The sequence below is a fragment of the Phocoena phocoena genome, chromosome 1 (assembly GCF_963924675.1).
Source record: "Phocoena phocoena chromosome 1, mPhoPho1.1, whole genome shotgun sequence".
Classification (NCBI taxonomy): domain Eukaryota; kingdom Metazoa; phylum Chordata; class Mammalia; order Artiodactyla; family Phocoenidae; genus Phocoena; species Phocoena phocoena.
In genome coordinates, this window is record NC_089219.1 from 164,655,800 (window position 1) to 164,678,408 (window position 22,609).

Here is a 22,609-nt window from a genome sequence, read left to right on the forward strand (position 1 = left end):
AAAGAGAAAGAGAAAGTAGAGAAGGATGAGGATTCTTACGTAGGCGAGGAAAAATATAATTTTCCTTTTACCCTTCTAAGGGGCTGGGGCTCCTCTAACAAAAGACAGATTAACAAGAGAAAAACAAACAGAAGTTATTAACATGTATACCAGGGGAAACTCTCAAAGAGGTGGCTTAGAATTCAGACTTAAATACCATCTTCTGGGCTTCCCTGGTGGCGCAGTGGTTGAGAATCTGCCTGCTAATGCAGGGGACACGGGTTCGAGCCCTGGTCTGGGAGGATCCCACATGCCGCGGAGCAACTAGGCCAGTGAGACACAACTACTGAGCCTGCGCGTCTGGAGCCTGTGCTCCGCAACGGGAGAGGCCACAACAGTGAGAGGCCCGCGCACCGCGATGAAGAGTGGCCCCCACTTGCCACAACTAGAGAAAGCCCTCGCACAGAAACGAAGACCCAACACAGCAAAAATAAATTAATTAATTAATAAACTCCTACCCCCAACATCTTAAAAAAAAAAAAACCACCTTCTTTAGCTAAATTGAAGAAATAAAAGGTGTGAAGGAAACCAGTTATGGGGAGGTGACCAGGAAAAACACAGTAAACAAGAGTAAGGTTAGTTATGCAGATTTAAGTCAGTGCCTTCTCCACGGATGAGCGTTTCTTGTGATCATTCTCTTCCTGGTAAATAGAGACATGCTTACAAATGGAGATGTCTTTTATAACTGTAAATTTCCTTACAAAAGGGTAACCTCTACTGTATGTTCAGAGCATCTCCTGTGGCTGATCCTTCTGAAAATAATCAGCTCAAAGTAATCCATATGCCAAAGGCATATTTTCCCCCATTTTATTCACTCTGAGTCTGGATCAGCAGAAAAGTAAACATATGAGAGGCCCCAGGGCAGGAAGGACAAGCAATTTCATGTTTTGTGCCAGTACTGACAGACTGGAGGTGGTAACCCCAGCACACTTGGAGAAAAATTCTTAGACTGAATCTGAACTGTGGCTGCCCAGGCGTAGGAAAGAAGAGTGACCACATAGATGCCACCCAAAAGATCACATCATGTACTTCAGAGGCTAATGTCTGAGTTCAAGCTCAGCAAGGATTAAAGTAAATGCACTGAGTGAATTGGGGGATGGGAAAGCGGTCATAAATAAATTTTTTTTTTTTTTGCGGTACGCGGGCCTCTCACTGTTGCGGCCTCTCCCGTTGCGGAGCACAGGCTCTGGCCGTGCAGGCGCAGCGGCCATGGCTCACGGGCCCAGCCGTTCCGCAGCATGCGGGATCCTCCCAGACTGGGGCACAAACCCGCGCCCCCCGCATCGGCAGGCGCACTCCAACCACTGTGCCACCAGGGAAGCCCTAAAATTTTTGATAAAGTTAGATGATGGTATCAAGCCCACCAACAGAGGCAGCCAGCAAACCTATAAATAAGTTTCACACCCAAAATGCCTCATGTTAAACTCTCCAGCTCTGTGGGAAAAAATTAATACACTGTATTCTCCTTGACCACTCCATTAAGATTGAATTAAATAAAGCAAATGCACTTAAGAAAGGATCCCTGTGTTTATATTCATAGGTCTATTTTAACATTTTTTTTCAGTTTATCCCTAAATTATGAGCACTTTCCACATCTGATCTTTCCTTATGTTGTATCAAATTCCCACAGCTTTTGCAAAAGAACGCTCAAGTGAAGGTGGGATCAGGATGGCAGAGTATGAAGACCCTGAGTTTACCTCCTCCATGGACACACCAAACTACAAGAACACATAGAACGACTCTGAGAATGACCTGAAGACCAGCAGAACAGCTTTCCTACAACTACAATTATAAAGAAAAAACTACATCAAGATGGGTAGGAGAGCCAGAGATGTGGTTTAGTCAGGATCCATATCTCCGTACAGTGCCCCACAAGCAGGAGGGGATATCACAAACACAGAGGTCCTCCTTAAGGAATGAGGGGTTCAAGCCCCACAACAGGCAGCCCAGCCCTACGGTGCAAGACCTGCACCAAGAAGGTGAGCTCTCATAACTTCTGGCTTTGAAAACCAGCAGGGCTTATGTCTGGGAAAGCTGGAGGGCTATAGGAAACCAAGACTTTGCTCTTAAAGGGCTCACACAAAACTCACTTGCTCAAACTCCTATTGCAGAGACAGCAACTTGAAAAGCACTTGGGCCGTATGTGAAAGAGATTCACTGACTAATTCTAGGGCAAGTGCTTAGGGGCCGGGATCTGTTGGAACTTTCTCAAAACACTAGTGGGCACCCTTTTATTTATTTATTTATTTATTTTTGCGGTACACGGGCCTCTCACTGTTGTGGCCTCTCCCGTTGCGGAGCACAGGCTCCGGACGCGCAGGTCCAGTGGCCATGGCTCTCGGGCCTAGCTGCTCCGCGGCATGTGGGATCCTCCCAGACCAGGGCACGAACCCGTGTCCCCTGCATCGGCAGGCGGACTCTCAACCACTGCATCACCAGGGAAGCCCCCACCCTTTTATTTTTATTCTCCCTCTACCTAGGGGCCTCATGCAGGCAGGCACCACTTCTAACATTTGCCATCTACCTTGCTAGCACTGCTCGCCCCACCTCAGTGTTCCCCTGCAGACCCACCCCAGGCAAACGACCCACCTCAACTGGTACCCCCAAAAGTGGCTGCCTTGGTGATGCCCCTCCAAGGCAGGTCCCAAGCCACCATATACAACAGGTGGCTTCAGCCTGGACCAGCACTACCCTCCCAAAGTGGTTCCTGTCCCAGGATCTCAGACCTGACCACCAGTGCACAGCTGGGCTCTACAGCCAGTCACACTGGGGCCAGCCTCCTCCACCAATGTACCTGCAGCTCCTGTGTTACTATAACAACAAGAAGGTACATGCAGCCCACAGGGGACACCCATGGATCACCTGGCTCTGGTCACCAGAAGAGATTACTCTTCTGAGCCCCACAGGAAACCTTCTACATAAGGCCACTCCTTCAAAATCAGGATCTGTAACTGATCTACCTCATACACAGAAACAAGCACAAATAATTTGGGCAAAATGAAGAGAGGAATGGATAAACATAGTGAGAACTTCAAAAAAGACACAGAAAATATAAAAAGAACCAATCAGAGCTGAAGAATACAAGAATTGAAATGAAAAATACACTAGATGGAATCAACAGAAGATTAGGTGATGCAGAAGAACAGCTCAGTGATCTGGAAGACAAGATAGTAGAAATCACCCAATTGGAAGACAAAAAAAAAAAAAAGAATTTAACAAAATGAGGATAATACAAGGGATCTTTTGGACAACATCAAGCAGAATAATATTTGCATTATAGGGGTCCCAGAAGGAGGAGAGAGAGAGAAAAAGACAGAAAATGTATTTGAAGAAATAATGGCTGAAAACTATTCTAACCTGGCAAAGAAAACAGACATCCAAGTCTAGGAAGCACAGAGTCCCAAACAAGATGAGCTCAAAGAGACCCATACAAAGACACATTATAATTAAAATGTCAAAAGTTAAAGATAAAGAGCAAATCTTAAAGGCAGCAAGATGAAAACAACCAGTTGCATACAACAGAACCCTCATAAGATTATCAGTTGATTTTTCAGCAGAAACTTTATAGACGAGAAAGGAGTGGCATGACATATCAAAGTGCTGAAAGGAAAAAAATTACATCCAATATTACTCTACCCAGTAAGGTTATCACTCACATTTGAGGAGAGATAAAGAGTTTCCCAGATGAGCAAAAGCTAAAGGACTTTATCACTGCTAACCTGGCCTTATGAGAAATGTTAAAGGGAGTTCTTTAAGAGGAAAAGTAAAGGCCATAACTAGAAATAAGAAAACACATTAAAGGAAAAATCTCACTGATAAAAGCAAACATATAATAAAGGTAGTTGATCAGCCACTTACAAAGCTATCATGGAGGTTAAAAGACAAAGTAGTAAAATAAACTAAAAAACTACAAAAATTAGTTAAGGCCTACACAAAAATATGCAAAATATGATATCAAAAACATGAAAGTTAGTGAGGGAGTAAAAATGTGTTTTTAGAATGAGTTTGAACTTAAGTGACCATCAAATGAAATAGACATGCATAAGTTGTTACACATGAACCTCATGGTAATCACAAACCAAAACCTTTAATAGGTGTATAAAAAATAACAATAAAGGAGTCCAAACATAATACTAAAGAAAATCATCAGATCACAAAAGAAGAGAGAGAAGAAAGGAACAGAGAATAACTGCAAAAACAACTTGAAAACAATTAACAAAATAGCAATAAGTACACACATATCAATAATTAAGTGTAAATGGACTAAATTCTCCAATCAAAAGTCAAGGGTGGCTGAATGGATAAAAACAAGAACCATCTAAATGCTGCCTACAAGAGACTCACTTCAGATCTAAAAACATACAGAGACTGAAAGTGAAAGGATGAAAGAAGATATATTCCATGAAAATGGAAATGAAAAGAAAGCTGAGATAGCAGTACTTATACAGGACAAAATAGACTTCAAAACAAAGCCTGTAACAAGAGACAAAGAAGGCCATTATATAATGACAAAGGGATCAATTCAATGCAAGGATATAACGCTTGTAAATATTTATGTGCCCAATATAGGAGCACCTAAATATATAAGCAAATATTAACAGATGTAAAGGGAGAAATTGACAGTAATACAATAGTATTAGGGGACCTTAATACCCCACTTACTGAAACAAATATATCATCAAGAAAGAAAATCAATATGGAAACACTGGCCTTAAATGACATATTGGACCAGATGAAAATAATAGATTTATAGAGAACATTTCATCCAAAAACAGCAGAATGCACATTCTTTTCAAATGCACATGGAACATTCTCCAGGACAGATCACATCATGGGTCACAAAGCAAGCCTCAATAAATTTAGGAAGATTGAAATCATATCCAGCATCTTTTCTGACCACAATAGTATAAATCTAAATCAACTACAAGAAGAAAACTGGAAAAAATACAAACGTGGAGAATAACATGCTACCAAACTCCACAAAACACTAATAGAACTAATGAATGAATTAAGTAAAGTTAGTTAATTAATTTAGAAAACACTGTTTAGCAGTCAGTCCTCGTTTCTCCCCAGGCCTCCAGCCATAGACAACTATTAAAGAGTATGGGGTTTCTTTTTGGTGTGATGAAAATATTCTAATATTGACTGTGGTGATGGTTGCACAACTCAGTGAATATAGTAAAAACAATTGCACATTTTAATTGGGTGAATTGTGTAGTATGTGAATTATATCTGGATAAAAGAGGTATAAAAACAGGTAACATACTGTAGCACCACTTCATTTGGCTGGTGAACACTTCTGATAAACAAACATTAGATAAAATTTAGAACTTTAACAGGAACATACATCTTACTTCATCATTACCATAGCCATATGCACAGGGAGCTCAGTATTAACAGATTTGGTGAAAGCAAAGTATATGAGGGAGACTTCCATGGAATAAGAATTGGTTGGACTGTATATATATATTTCCTGTAAGTTTCTAGTGTGTGTGTCCATCATTTAATTCACTAAGTCAGAATTTTTTGACCATCTGTTATCTATCAAATACCATTTTTTTGTCTTTTTTTTAACATCTTTATTGGAGTATAATTGCTTTACAATGGTGTGTTAGTTACTGCTTTAAAACAAAGTGAATCAGATATACATATACATATATCCCCATTTCTCCTCCCTCTTGTGTCTCCCTCCCATCCTCCCTATCCCACCCCTCTAGGTGGTCACAAAGCACCGAGCTGATCTCCCTGTGCCATGCAGCTGCTTCCCACTAGCTATCTATTTTACATTTGGTAGTATATATATGTCCATGCCACTCTCTCACTTTGTCCCAGCTTACCCTTCCCCCTCCCCGTGTCCTCAAGTCCATTCTCTACGTCTGCATCTTTATTCCTGTCCTGCCCCTAGGTTTTTCAGACATTTTTTTTTTTTGGTTCCATATATATGTGTTAGCATATGGTATTTGTTTTTCTCTTTCTGACTTACTTCATTCTGTATGTCAGACTCTAGGTCCATCCACCTCACTACAAATAAGTCAGTTTCATTTCTTTTTTTTTTTTTTTTTTTTGCGGTACGTGGGTCTCTCACTGTTGTGGCCTCTCCCATGGCGGAGCAGAGGCTCCGGACGCGCAGGCTCAGTGGCCATGGCTCATGGCCCAGCCCCTCCGCGGCATGTGGGATCTTCCTGGACTGGCGCACGAACCCGTGTCTCCTGCAATGGCAGGTGGACTCTCAACCACTGCGCTACCAGGGAAGCCCCTCGTTTCTTTTTATGGATGAGTAATATTCCATTGTATATATGTGCCACATCTTCTTTACCCATTCATCTGTCAATGGACACTTAGCTTCCATGTCCTGGCTTTTGGAAGTAGAGCTGCAATGAACATTGTGGTACATGACTCTTTTTCAATTATGGTTTTCTCAGGATATATGCCCAGGAGTGGGATTGCTGGGTCATACGGTAGTTCTATTTTTACTTTTTAAAGGAACCTCCAAAGTTTTCTCCATAGTGGCTGTATCAATTTACATTCCCACCAACAGTGCAAGAGGGTTCCCTTTTCTCCACACCCTTTCCAGCATTTATTGTTTGTAGATTTTTTTATGATGGCCATTCTGACTGGCGTGAGGTGATACCTCATTGTAGTTTTGATTTGCATTTCTCTAATGATTAGTGATGTTGAGCATCCTTTCATGTGTTCGTTGGCAATCTGTATATCTTCTGTGGAGAAATGTCTATTTAGGTCTTCTGCCCATTTTTGGATTGGGTTGATAGTTTTTTGATATTGAGCTGTATGCACTGCTTGTAAATTTTGGAGATTAATTCTTTGTCAGTTGCTTCATTTGCAAATATTTTGTCCTATTCTGAGGGCTGTCTTTTTGTCTTATTTATGGTTTTCCTTTGCTGTAAAAGCTTTGAAGTTTCATTAGGTCCCATTTGTTTATTTTTATTTCCATTTCTCTAGGAGGTGGGTCAAAAAGGATCTTGCTGTGATTTATGTCATAGAGTGTTCTGCCTATGTTTGCCTCTAAGAGTTTGATAGTGTCTGGCCTTACATTTAGGTCTTAATCCATTTTGAGTTTATTTTTGTGTATGGTGTTAGGGAGTGTTCTAATTTCATTCTTTTACATGTAGCTGTCCAGTTTTCCCAGCACCACTTATTGAAGAGGCTGTCCTTTCTCCATTGTATATTCTTGCCTCCTTTATCAAAAATAATGTGACCATATGTGTGTGGGTTTATCTCTGGGCTTTCTATCCTGTTCCATTGATCTATATTTCTGTTTTTGTGCCAGTACCATACTATCTTGATTACTGTAGCTTTGTAGTATAGTCTGAAGTCTGGGAGCCTGATTCCTCCAGCTCCGTTTTTCTTTCTCAAGATTGCTTTGGCTATTCGGGGTCTTTTGCATTTTCATACAAATTGTGAAATTTTTTGTTCTAGTTCTGTGAAAAATGCCATTGGTAGTTTGATAGAGATTGCGTTGAATCTGTAGATTGCTTTGGGTAGTATAGTCATCTTCACAATGTTGATTCTTCCAATCTAAGAACATGATATATCTCTCCATCTGTTTGTATCATCTTTAATTTCTTTCATCAGTGTCTTATAGTTTTCTGCATACAGGTCTTTTGTCTCCTTAGGTAGGTTTATTCCTAGGTATCAAATACTATTTTTGGTGCTGGGGAATAAACAGATAAATGAATATATATAATTAATATATATAATGTGTATATAAATACATTTATATGTAGACTCTAGGACTTTATATTTATATATGCACACATATATAATGTGTATAAACATATATTATATTTATATACATACAAATATTAATATATCTAAATGTATATATATGAAGGTAAAGTCCTAGAGCATATACTCCATGCTGTGGGGGATGTAAAAGCAAATGCTACCTGCTGTCAAGGAAAGCTTCCAATTCAAGAACCCAAAACATAGTCACATAATCCTATTGGTTAACAAATAGGATTATTTGATGGCAAGTTACACAAATCAACTTGACATACTTTAAGCAAAAAGGTTTTTCTAAGGGTAGAAATGCAGCTGGGCTTCAGGAAGGAATGGAACTGGAAACCAGAAAATTTCAGCCCCCAGGTAGTATTTTCTCCCTGTATCTTGTTTGTGCATCTCTCTGCCTGCTTCTTCTCTTTCTCATTAGTATTCTGCTGATTTAGCCACTAGAACAAGTCTGGTTTCTCAGAGTTCATAGATCCAGACACAGAAACAAAGTCTGCTTTCTTTTTTGTCTCTTTTCTCATATTCAGTTTCAAATTACTTCCACAACCAAAAGCACCCTACCTTTCTGTCACCCTAAGTTTTCAGAAAGTAGCAGAATGTCCAGCTGTGTATTGGCTTAAATCTTTGTTACTGCAACTGAGGTTTATGGGCCAGCATCATCAGTGTCACTCAGGGGCTTCCTAAAAAAGCATGCTCTCTGGGCAACAAAATCAGAACCTGTACTTAACAAGACCTCCAGGTGGTTGGAATGCATATTAAAGTCTAAGAATTGGCTTAAAGAATAAGGGAGGTGTGTTCTCTCATGTAACAACAAAGCCCAAGACTGTCAGTTCCAGGGTGGGCTGATTGATTCAGAGGCTCAGCAATGTTACCAATGTCATCCTTCTGCTGCCCTCTTAGCTCTTCTCAGGCTCCTACGAAGGTTGCAGCTTTTGCAGGATTCCCATCCGTGCATAACAATGTCCTTAGAGGAGAGGGTATTCTTTCTTTGTGCTCTTTTTTAAATGAGAGAAAAATCTTCCCAGTGTCCCCTTAGCAGATTTCCCCTCACGTATCACTGGCTGGATTGTGTCACACACGTATTCCTAAATCAGTCACTGGTAAAGGAACAGAAATACCATGATTGAAAGACTAATTAAGATTCACCCCTGCGATCTGGGGTGGGCCTTAACTTCCCCGGAAGCACATGGCCTCCCATTCTCTGATCAGAATTGGGCTCTATGAGCAAGGAATGAGGGAAGGAATGGGAACTGGTCAGGTACCAAGAGTGTCTGCCATATCAGTATAGCAACAAGCACCAATGTGTGAGTACGAAGTACCAGCATCCTATGTGTGAGGAATTAGTAGTAGAGGAGTTGATGTGTCAAATGGAAACAATACAGAAGAGCTCTTTGATCATTTCACATAAATTCCTCAGCAAATCCCATGTTCATGTACTTGCCCAGTAGCCTTCACCTCCTCATTGGAAAGCGATTTCTGCACAATGAAAGCTAAGTGCAACCATTTTGGGGAGAGCTGGGAGAGTAGTGGTGAAATTGACATGGATATTTTTTGACATGATGTAAGTCACCACAACAGGAGGCTGAAAATTTTAGTTTTAGCGACTGCATAAGATCTTGATCAACAACTCAAATAATGGATTGATATAAAATAATCGTAACTAAAATTTATTGAACATTCATTACATACCAGTTACTATTCTAACATGCTATTTGTGAATTAGGTAGTCCAATCATCTTATCAACCATATCAAACATATAATATACTTTTTTTTTTTTTTTTTTTTCGGTACGCAGGCCTCTCACTGTTGTGGCCTCTCCTGTCGCAGAGCACAGGCTCCGGACGCGCAGGCTCAGCGGCCATGGCTCATGGGCCCAGACACTCCACGGCATATGGGATCTTCCTGGACTGGGGCACGAACCCGTACCCCCTGCATCAGCAGGTGGACTCTCAACCACTGCGCCACCAAGGAAGCCCTATAATATACTTTTACTACCTCCAATATACAGAAGGAAAACGGAAGCAGGTAAAGTAAAAATAACTTGCTCAAGGTAACAGAGTAAGAAACAGAGACAGGATTTGAACTCAGAATCCAGGATTAACAGTTGAGGAAAAATACAGAAATTATGTTTTTTTGAACAAAAACTAACCCACACAAAATTTACTACAACGTTATAAACCCAAAGGAGTTTTCTGTGCCTTTTATTTTACTTCATCAACCTATCTAGTGGTGTTGCACTTTATGAATAAACTCCAGGGAAAGAAACATGCACATTATTTAATAATGCTGTCTACTAGTTTAAATATCTGTTAATTAAAACATCACATTTACATATCCCAATTATTGGATAATAATGTGAAGGAAAAAGTATTATGCAAAAATAGCCAGGAAGGTTAGTGTATCCAGCTTTCTCTCTACTGGCTGCTGATTTTTAGTATCTATATTAGAATGTGATTTAAGGAATTTAAGCTTTTATAAAGCTAATTTAATCTGCATTCCAAATGGTAGCTAACTTGGGTTGTTTTTGAAAGAAAAAAATTTTAGTTATCCTATTATGGTTATTCAGTAAGGACTATAGAGGCCTTAATATATTGGCTCATTAAAGATTAACCTTCTTGTTTAAAGTGCTTAGAGTTACTTGGGGACTTCCCTGGTGGCGCAGTGGTTAACAATCCGTCTGCCAATGCAGGGGACACGGGTTCAAGCCCTGCTCAAGGAAGATCCCACATGCCGCAGAGCAACTAAGCCCATGTGCCACAACTACTGAGCCTGCGCTCTAGAGCCTGTGAGCTACGACTACTGAGCCTGCGCACCACAACTACTGAAGCCTGTGTGCCGCAACTACTGAAGCCCGCGTGCCTAGAGCCCGTGCTCCATAACAAGAGAAGCCACTTCAACGAGAAGCCCGCACACTGCAACGGAGAGTAGCCCCCGCTCGCCACAACTAAAGCAAGCCCACGCACAGCAACAAAGACCCAATGCAGCCAAATAAATAAATAAATTTTAAAACATAAAAAATTAAAGCGCTTAGAGTTACTTGAAGTAATAGTATATAATTCTTGGATCTTATTTTTTTTTTCTAAATCAATTCATTCTATTATCACCAAGAGGCCTTGCCTCTGTGGTGAATTCAAATGGGCAGATGTGAGCTGAATTATAAAATTTATGGACTTTTAAAATACTAAAAGATCAATTGGTTTACATGAGAGAATTGTTTTGGTGTTGACTGATCAATTACCCACAGAACTAATCAGAAGAAAATTGTATTGTCCTCAGATTTGGTTAAAAGACAAACGCTCATGGAGTATTCTATACGTGAGTTTTCAATCAATTAATCTCAACACTGGTCTACTAAGGAAAGAATATTTGGTAGAATTACAGATGAAAATCATCTCATTTAAATTATAAAAATTGTTCATTTGAGTACAAGCTTTTTTACTCTTAGAGCATCTCTATAGTCAATTAATATTTATCAAGGTACAAACTAATCAAACAGTTCTTAATCATGGTTTTGTCTTTCCCTATCATTAGCTGGTTTATTAAGTGCTCCCCAGAGCATTTTTGTTTGTTTGTTATTTTTTATTGAGGTATAATTGACTTACAATACTATATAAATTTCCAGTTTTGAGCTCACCATGTTTAAAGGTTATACTTTATTATAATTATTTATAGTTGGCTATATTGCCTGTGTTATAAAATATACCCTTGTAGCTTATTTTATATATAATAGTTTGTACCTCCTAATCCTCTAGCCCTATCTTTCCCCTCCCCCCTTCCCTCTCCCCACTGGTAACCACTTTGGATATGTACCCAGGAGTGGAATTGCTGGATCATATGGTAGTTCTGTTTTTAGTTTTTTTAGGAACCTCCATACTATTTTCCACTGTGGCTGCACCAATTTACATACACACCAATAGCGTTCAGAGGTTCCCTTTTCTCCACATCCTCACTAACATTTGTTATTTGTGTTCTTTTTGATGATAGCCATTCTGACAGGTGTGAGGTGATATCTCATTGTGGTTTCGATGTTCATTTCTCTGATGATTAATGATGTTGAGCATCTCTTTATGTGCCAGTTGGCCATCTGTATGTCTTCTTTGGAAAAATGTCTATTCAAGTCTTCTGCCCATTTTTTAACCACTTTGTTTATTTTATTGATACTGAGTTATATGAGTTGTTTATATGTTTTGGAAATTAACCCCTTATTAGTTATATCATTTGAAAATATTTCCTTTCATTCAGTAGGTTGTCTTTTTGTTTTGTCAATGGTTTACTTTGCTATAAAAAGCTTTTAAGTTTAATTAGGTCCCATTTGTTTATTTTTTGCTTTTGTTTCCTTTGCCTTAGGAGATAGATCCAAAAAAATATTGCCGCAATTTATGTTAAAGAGTGTTCTGCCTATGTTTTCTTCTAGTAGTTTATGGTTTCTGTTCTTACATTTAGGTTTTTAATCCATTTTGAGTTTATCTTTGCATATGGTGTTATAGAGTGTTCTAATTTCATTCTTTTAAATGTAGGTGTCCCGTTTTCCCAACACCACTTTTTTTTTTAATGGAGATTTTTTTCTTTATTCAGAAACGTAAGACTTGGGTACATCAAATAAAACCAATTTCTGGGAGAAAAAAATCAAAATCCACAATAGAAAAAAAAAAGTTAAAACTGTCTGGGCCATATCAGAACCCAGAGTATATATTCTTTTAATTGAAAATGTCTAGGCATTTCATAATCGACCTTTTGATATGAACTGACCTATAACATTTTCAATTTGTCGTTCTCGGTGTTGAGTACATAGGACAAGCTAGGAAGTCTTCAAACCTTGAGCTGAATTCCATGAGGGTTTATTTGGCTTTTGAATCGGTCTGTCCTTGTCTAAGAGATAGCAGCAGCAACAGCGCCCACCTTCTGGGCAGCTTCTTTCTTGGCATGATGAGCCTGTAGGACTGTCACATCTTTATCTACCTTGGAGCAGAGAGACTCGGGGGACTCCAGCATGTGCATCAGTATAGAGCTGTCAATCCTCAGCAGCATTCCCATAATCTTCCCAGCCAGGTTTGAGTGCATGGTCTAGATGAGCGGGAACAAACGTTCACCCAGCATCTGCTTCTGTTCCTTGTGGGGGCGGGGGCGGGGGCGGGGGGAGAGGAGCGCTGCGGCCAGCACAGAGGCAGTCAGCGGCTCCTGCCCCTGCACGTGGACCGCAGGCTGGGGTGCCTGTAGGGGCTGGATGGCAGGGTGAGGGCTGCGGACACTGGAGGCGTATTCGTAAGGTGCAACAGCCCAAGGAGCAGCCGCAGCAACAGCAGCCCAAGGCGCTAAGTTCTGCACAGCTGTGGGAACTCACAGACTCACAGCTGTCAGTCAGCCCTTGCTGGGCAGCACCAGCCCCACCAAAGTCCATAGCCAAGCAGTCCGGGCACTCAGACCAGACTCTCTGAGCGGTTGTAGAGAGGCCGCGAGAGGCCAGAGCATTACCAGTTGGAGCCAGATGGCGAAGAGCTGGACGAGGCCCAGACTGGCGTATAGCACTTGGCATTCCTTGGAAGCCTTGAGGTCTCCCACGTTGCTGCCGGCGTGGATCAGGCCTCATCTGTGCTAACTGGTTAGGTGTATAATATGGAGGTCTTCCCTGAGCCTGTGGAACTGCTGGCACAAAGCAGCCCCCAGCTGCATGCTGGAACTGATTTAAGATGGTATTGGCAGGGAGAGCTCTCATCACAGCCACCTGCTGCATATACCGGTTGGTCAGGTGAGCCTTTTTCTCTTCCTTTCTCTGGGCCAGGGTGACATACAGTGACTTGGAGCCCATGATGCGTCCTCTCAGTGACTGCTTTGGTTGCCTCTTCAGGGGCTGAGGAGCAGACAAAGCCAAACCCTTGCTTCTCCCATCCTCCAGCATCACCTTAGCACTGGTGATTGATCCTGCTGGGCATATACCCTGAGAAAACCATAATTCAAAAAGATACATGGGGCTTCCCTGGTGGCACAGTGGTTAAGAATCCACCTGCCAATGCAGGGGACACGGGTTCGAGCCCTGGTCCGGGAAGATCCCACATGCCATGCAGCAACTAAGCCTGTGCACCACAACTACTGAGCCTGCGCTCTAGAGCCCGTGAGCCACAACTACTGAGCCTGCGTGCCTAGAACCCGCACTCCGCAACAAAAGCCACCACAATGAGAAGCCCACCCCCCGCAACGAAGAGTAGCCCCCGCTCTCTGCAACTAGAGAAAGCCCGCGCACAGCAGTAAAGACCCAACACAGACCAAAAAACTAATTAATTTTTTTAAAATGATAACAATTAAAAAAAAAGATGCATGTACTACAATGTTCACTGCAGCACTATTTACAACAGCCAGGACATGGAAGCAACCTAAGTGTCCATCAACAGATGAATGGATAAAGAAGATGTGGCACATATATACAATGGAATATTACTCAGCCATAAAAAGGAAAGAAACTGAATTATTTGTAGTGAGGTGGATGGACCTAGAGTCTTTCATATGGAGTGAACTAAGTCAGAAAGAGAAAAACAAATACTGTATGCTAATGCATATATATGGAATCCAAAAAAAATGGTACTGATGAATCTAGTGGCAGGGCAGGAATAAAGACACAGATGTAGGGAACGGACTTGAGGACATGGAGGGGGAAGGGGAGGCTGGGACGAAGTGTGAGAGTAGCATTGACATATATGCACTACCAAATGTAAAACAGATAGCTAGTGGGAAGCTGCTGCATAGCACAGGGAGATCAACTCAATGCTCTGTGATGACCTAGAGGGGTGGGATAGGGAAGGTGGGAGGGAGGCTCAAGAGGGAAGGGATATGGGGACATATGTATATGTATAGCTGATTCACTTTGTTGTACAGGAGAAACTAACACGACATTGTAAAGCCATTATACTCCAATAAAGATGTGAAAAAAAAAAGGGGGAAACTCTTAACTTCTCATCATCAGTGGTATCACCCAAGTTCTTAATGTAGAGATTCAGCCCCTGATAGCAACTACTTCTTTCCTGTTTCAGCTGTTCAAATTTCAGCTTTAAATCAGCCTGCCATTCCACTTTCCTCTGTGGATGGCCAAAGAAAATTACTTTCCCACTGATTTAGGATTTTCTGTGTATAGTATCATGACATCTGCAAGCAGTGACAGCTTTACTTCGTTCTTTCCAATTTGGATTCCTTTTTTTTTTTCCCTGATTGCTGTGGCTAGGACTTCCAAAACTATGTTGAATAAAAGTGGTGAGAGTGGACATACTTGCCTTGTTCCTGATCTTAGAAGAAATGCTTTCAGCTTTTCACCATTGAGTATGATGTTAGCTGTGAGTTTATCATATATGGCCTTTATTATGTTAAGGTATGTTCCCTGTATACCACTTTCTGGAGAGATTTTTATCATAAATGTATGTTGAATTTTATCAAAAGCTTTTTCTGCATTATTGAGATGACAATGTGGTTTTTATTCTTCAATTTGTTAATATGACATATCACATAGATAGATTTGCAGATATTGAACCATACTTGCATCCTTGGGATAAATCCCACTTGATCATGATGTATGACCTTTTTAATGTATTGTTGGATTTAGTTTGCTAATATTTTGTTGAGGATTTTTGCATCTATGTTCATCAGTATTATTGACCTGTAATTTTCTTTTTGTGTGATATCTTCATCTGATTTTGGTATCAGGGTGATGCTGGCCTCATAGAATGAGTTCAGAAGTATTTTTTCCTCTGGAATTTTTTGTAATAGTTTGAGAAGAATAGTTGTTAACTCTTCTCTAAGTGTCTAGATGTCTGTTTCCTTTCCCAGGTTAGGGAAGTTTGCAGCTATTATGTCTTCAAATATATTCTCAGCCCCTTTCTCTCTCTCTTCTTCTTCTGGGACTCCTATAATGTGAACTGTCATACACTTGGTGTTGTCCCAGAGATCTCTTACACTGTCCTCATTTCTTTTTTTTCTTTTTTTCTTTTTTCTGTTCAACATCAGTGATTTCGACTACTCTGTCTTCTACCTCACTGATCCATTCCTCTGTATCATTTAGTCTACAGCTGATTCCTTCTAGTGTATTTGTCATTTCAGTTACTGTATCCTTCAGTTCTGTTGGTTGTTCTTTATACTTTCAAACATTTTGTTAAAAACTTCGCTGTGCACTCATTCTTCTAAACCTGGGTATAAGTATACAGTAATTGAAATACAATGTTATATTAGTTTCAACATAGTGATTCAGCATTTATATAGTATGAGGTGATCACCAAGATAAGTCTAGGTACCACCTGTCACCATTTAAAGTTATTCAAATATTATTGACCATATGAACTATTCTGTATATATACCCTCATGACTTATTCATTTAATAACTGAAAGTTTGTGGCTTTTAGTCTCCTTCACCTATTTTGCTCATCCTCCAAACCCCTCTTCTCTGGCCACAACCAGCTTGTCCTCTGTATCTATGCATCTGTTTCTGTTTTGTTTACTCATCTGTTCTGTTTTTTAGATTCCACATATGAATGAAATCATACAGTATTTGTCTTTCTGTCTGACATTTCACTTAGCATAATATCCTCTAGATCCATCCCATGTTGTTGCAAATAGCATGATTTCTTTTTTTTTTTAATGGCTGAGTGACATTCCATTGTTAGATAAATAAATAAATATATATATATATATATATATATATATATATATATATATATACCACATCTTTTTTACCATTCATCCAGCAGTGGATACTTCAGTTGCTTCTATATCTTGGCTATTGAAAATAATGCTGCAATGAACATAAGGGTGAATATATCTTTTCCAATTAGTGTTTTCATCTTCAGGTAAATATCCAGAAGTGGAATTGATGGATCATATGGTAGCACTACTTTTAATTTGGGGGGAACTTCCATATTGTTTTCCATAGTGGCTGCATCAACTTACATTCCCACCAACAGTGAATGAGAGTTCCTTTTTCCCCAATATCCTCAACAACACTTGTTATTTTTTGCATTTTTGATAACAGCCATTCTGACAGATGTAAGGTGAAACAAGCATACCTTGGAGACATTGCAAGTTTTGTTTCAGACCACTGCAATAAAGCAAATATGGCAATAAAATGAGTTGACAGATTTTTTTGGTTTCCCAGTACATATAAAAATTATGTTTACACCATATTTTAGTGTATTAAGTGTGCAATAGTATCATATCTGAAAAACAATGTACATACCTTAATTTTAAAATACTTTATTGCTAAAAAATGCTAACCATTGTATGATAACAGAGTGTTGCCACAAACCTTCAATTTGTACAAAATAAAATATTCGTGAAGCTCAATAAACCAAAATACAATAAAACAAGATATGCCTGTATTTTGCTGTGGCTTTGACTTGCATTTCCCTGATGATTAGTGATGCTGAGATTTTTTTCATGGGCCAGTTGTCCATCTGTATGTCTTGTTTGGAAAAATGTCTGTTCAGATCCCCTGTCCATTTTTAATTGGATTGTGTTTTTTGATATTAAACTGTATGAGTGTTTTATATATTCTGGATATTAGCCACATATTAGATATATGATTTGCAAGTATCTTCTCCCATTCATTACGTTACCTTTTCATTTTGTTGTGGATTTCCTTCACTGTGCAAAAGCTTTTTACTTTCATGTAGTCTATTTGTTTATTTTTGGGTTTTTTGCCCTTGCCTGGAAAAAGATACAAAAAAAAAAAATTACTAAGATCAATGTCAAAGAGCTGAATGCCTATGATTTCTTCTAGGAGTTTTATGGCTTCAGGTCTTATATCCAAGTCTTTAATCCATTTTATTTTTGTACATTGTGTAAAATAGTGGCTTTTGCACATAACTGTCCAGTTTTCTCAACACAATTTATTGAAGAAACTTCTTCCTATTGTATATTTTTGCCTCCTTTGTTGTAGATTAATTGACCATATAAGTGTGGGTTCATTTTTGGGCTCTCTCTTCTGTTCCATAGATCTATCTGTCTGTTTTTGTGTCAGCACCATATAATTTTGATTACTATAGCTTGGTTGTATAGTTTGAAATTAGGAAGGATGATGCCTCCAGCTTTGTTCTTTCTTAAGACTGCTTTGGCTATTCAGGGTTTTTTTTGTAGTTCCACACAAATTTTAAGATTATTTGTTCTAGTTGTGTGAAAAATGCCATTGGTATTTTGATAGGAATGGTATTGCATCTGTATATTGCTTTGGGAAGTACGGACATTTTAATATTAATTCTTCCAATCCAAGAGATTTATCTTTGTCTTCTTTCATTTCTTTCCTCAATGTCTTACAGTTTTCAGTGTACAGGTCTTTCACCTGCTTAGTTAAATTTACCAGACAGAAATCATACTTTCTGTCTCTACAGATTTGCCTGTTCTGGACATTTTATATCAATGGAATCAACAATATGTGGTCTCCAGTAAATGACTTCTTTCACTTAGGATAATGTTTTCAAGGTTCATCCATGTTGTAGCAATCGTACTTCATTCCTTTTCATGCCTGAATTACATAACATACCATATGAATATACCATATTTTGTCTGTTCATCTGTTGATGGACATTGGGTTGTTTCCACTTTTTGTTTATTACAAATAATGTTTCTATGAATATTCATATGCAAGTTATTATATGAATTATGTTTTCATTTCTCTTGAGTATATATCAAGAGTGGAATTTCTGGGTCAGATAATAACTCTATGTTTAACCTTCTGAGGAAATGCCAAACTCTTTTCCAAAGTAGTGGTACTATTTTACATTCCCACAAACAGTATATGAAGGTTCCAATCTCTCTACATTGTCTCCAACACTTATTATCTCTTTTTTATTTTAGCCATCCTAGTGGGTATAAGGTGGTATTTCAGTGTGGTTTTGTTTTGCACTTCCCTGAGGCCTAGGGAATACATCATCTTTTGATAAAAATTAGAGGAGATGAGCTTTTTCTATATAATTAACCATTTCTTTGTTTCAGAGGATGTTTCTTTCAGATAGACTTCTTTTCATTGGCACAATTTTTCATAATTCCCAATTTACTTAAAACTTAGGGCAATCCACTCATCACCATTTTTATCTAGGTGTTTCACATACATATGCCCACTGATGGGCATACATATTTATACTCTCACAACCCCTATTGCAGTAGTTCTTTATCCCATGTAGGTATTTTTAAAATGCATAATTAATAATAAAGTAATAATAGTTCAAAGAAAAGCTGTTCTCATGAGAATAGCAAGCAGCGGTTCTCAGAGGCTGAACCTTCTCAGAATGGCTAGATTTTTGTCATTTAATCTTTGCCTACCCATTTACAATATATATTGCACTGTGAATAACAAAAGCAACACCCTTCCCTAAATTCCCAAAATATGTAAATCAGAAGTTGTAGTTCACGAGAGAAAATGTGGGTTCTGAGGGAATGGAGAAAGTACATGGACCACTATCTCTAAGAAACAAAGTTCTCTAAGGAGGCAAACAATAGCCCCTGTAACAATTGGCCCAACATGGCCAGGAGTTGGTTAATGATTGACAGCTCCTTTAAGTTTTGTCTCCATCTCCAACTTAAGGCCAGCCAGAGACATCCCTAAGCAATCATATAGGACGCCCCCCTTCTAGTTAGTCTTCCTAACCCTCCTACCACTTCCCCATGCTAACAGCCTCCAATCAAGGCATACCTGAAGCCTTCCCTTTTCCACTATAAAGGTTTATCACTCCTCTGTCTACCTTTGAATCTCTGCCAAAACACAAGTCATGGTGGCTGACTGCCTTGCTACAGTAAGCTCTGAATGTGTACCCCTTGGCTGTTCTCATTTGGTTCATCTTCTTTTACTTCCACATAGGCTATTTGGATTTAATAGTCTAGCCCAATTTAGAATCGGCTTAACTATTTTCTGGATCCCACAGAAGAAAGTAGGACTCCTGTGACATTGACCTTACTCTGAATCAGTCTTATGGAGTGGAAAGAGCATGAGGTTTGGAGTTGAGAGGCAATGATTGTAGTTCAAGTCTGCTGCTAACAGCTGTGTGACTCTGGTTCTGCCACTGGACCTCAGTTTCCCTACCTATAAAGGGGAACGGCTGGGGTGGGAGGAGAGGAGTGTACTGTATCTCTAAAATAGCTTCCGTTTCTTAATCACAGGATATTAGAATTGGTTTATAATATTCTGTGATTAATTGCCTCCCCCAACCTTCTAACTTCATTCTCATCTAATTAGAGCAAATTTCCTACACATGGAAGCCTGGTGTTCCTTTACACCAAGTGTTTCACACTAGTCTTCAAACCAACTTCATCAGACACCTGTGAGTATTTGTTAAAAAACACAGTTTCCTGGTCCCTACCTGACTTAATGAATCTGGATCCCTGGTAAAGGGCCCCAGAATCAACACTTCTAACAAGCTCCCAGGTGATTTGTATACTATTAATAATTAATATTTATTACTATGTTCCTGGATTGTTTCAAATGCTTTATATTCACTAATTCCTGTAAGCCTCACAGCAACTCTAAATGGTCAAGTTGGGGAGCTTCAAGATGGTGGAAGAGTAAGACGTGATCACCTTCCTCCCAACAAATATATCAGAAATACATCTACATGTGGAATAACTCCTACAGAACACCTACGGAACGCTGGCAGAAGACCTCAGACCTCCCAAAAGGCAAGAAAATACCCATGTACCAGGGTAGGGCAAAAGAAAAAAGAGACAAAAGAATGGGGACGGGACCTGCACCAGAGGGAGGGAGCTGTGAAGGAGGAAAAGTTTCCACACACTAGAAGCTCCTTCACGGGCGGAGACTGCGGCTCGCAGAGGGGGTAAGCTTTGGAGACACGGAGGAGAGCACAGCCACAGGGGTGCGGAGGGCAAAGCGGAGAGATTCCCGCACAGAGCATCAGGGCCGACCGGCACTCACCAGGTCGAGAGGCTTGTCTGCTCACCTGCCGGGGCGGGCGGGGCTGGGAGCTGAGGCTCGGGCTTCGGTCGGAGAGGACTGGGGTTGGCGGCGTGAACACAGCCTGAAGGGGCTAGTGCACCACACCTAGCCGGGAGGGAGTCCGGGAAAAGTCTGGAGCTGCCGAAGAGTCAAGAGACTTTTTCTTGCCTCTTTGTTTCCTGGTGCGCGAGGGGAGGGGATTAAGAGCGCCGCTTAAAGGAGCTCCACAGACGGGCGCGAGCCGCAGCTATCAGCAGGGACCCCAGAGACAGGCATGAGACGCTGAGGCCGCTGCTGCCACCACCAAGAAGCCTGTGTGCGAGCACAGGTCACTATCCACACCCACTCCCGGGAGCCTGTGCAGCCCGCCACTGCCAGGGTCCCGGGATCCAGGGACCACTTACCCGGGAGAACGCACTGCGCGCCGCAGGCTGGTGCAACGTCACGCCGGCCCCACCCTCCGTGCCCCTCCCTCCCTCCCCCCCCCGTGCCCCTCCCTCCCTCCCCCCCCCGTGCCCCTCCCTCCCTCCCCCCCGTGCCCCTCCCTCCCTCCCTCCCTCCCCCCCCCGTGCCCCTCCCCCGCCTGAGTGAGCCAGAGCTGCCGAATCAGCTGCTCCTTTAACCCAGTGCTGTCTGAGCGAAGAACAGACGCCCTCCGGCGACCTACACGCAGAGGCGGGGCCAAATCCAAAGCTGAGCCCCCAGGAGCTGTGCGAACAAAGAAGAGAAAGGGAAATCTCTCCCAGCAGCCTCAGGAGCAGCGGATTAAATCTCCGCAATCACCTTGATGTACCTGCATCTGTGGAATACCTGAATCATCCCAAATAGACGAGGCGGACTTTAGAAGCAACGATATATATATATTTTTTCCTTTTTCTCTTTTGTGAGTGTGCATGTGTATGCTTCTGTGTGTGATTTTTTCTGTATAGCTTTGCTTTTGCCACTTGTCCTAGGGGTCTGTCTGTCCTTTTTTTTTTTTTTTTTTTGTATAGTTTTTAGCATTTGTTATCATTGGTGGATTTGCTTTTTGGTTTGGTTGCTCTCTCTCTTTTTTTTTTTTCCGTTACGCGGGCCTCTCACTGTTGTGGCCTCTCCCGTTGCGGAGCACAGGCTCCGGACGCGCAGGCTCAGCGGCCATGGCTCACGGGCCCAGCCGCTCTGCAGCATGTGGGATCTTCCTGGACCGGGGCACGAACCCGTGTCCCCTGCAGGCGGACTCTCAACCACTGTGCCACCAGGGAAGCCCTGGTTGCTCTCTTCTTTCTTTTTTTTATTATTACTTTTTAAACTTTTTTACTTTCAATAATTACTTTTAATTTTAATAACTTTATTTTATTTTTTCTTTCTTTCTTTCTTTTTTTCTCCCTTTTATTCTAAGCCATGTGGATGACAGGGTCTTGGTGCTCTGGCCGGGCGTCAGGCCTGTGCCTCTGAGGTGGGAGAGCTGAGTTCAGGATATTGGTCCACCAGAGAACTTCCAGATCCACGTAATATCAAATGGCGAAAATCTCTCAGAGATCTCCATCTCAACGCCAAAACGCAGCTCCACTCAACGACCAGCAAGCTACAGTGATGGACACCCTATGCCAAACAACTAGCAACACAGGAACACAACCCCACACATTAGCAGAGAGACTGCCTAAAATCATAATAAGGTCACAGACACCCCAAAACACACCACCAGATGCGGATGTGCCCACCAGAAAGACAAGATCCATCCTCATCCACCAGAATACAGGCACTAGTCCCCTCCACCAGGAAGCCTACACAACCCATTGAACCAACCTTATGCACTGGAGGCAGACACCAAAAACAATGGGAACTATGAACCTGCAGCCTGCAAAACGGAGACCCCAAATACAGTAAGTTAAGCAAAATGAGAAGACAGAGAAACACACAGCAGATGA

General features: G+C 40.9%; 1 pseudogene; it reads right to left on the reverse strand.

The window, feature by feature from the left end:
* Window positions 1-12,658: 12,658 nt before the first annotated feature.
* LOC136118534 (polyadenylate-binding protein 4-like) overlaps window positions 12,659-22,609 on the reverse strand; it is a 57,135-nt pseudogene continuing 47,184 nt past the window's right edge.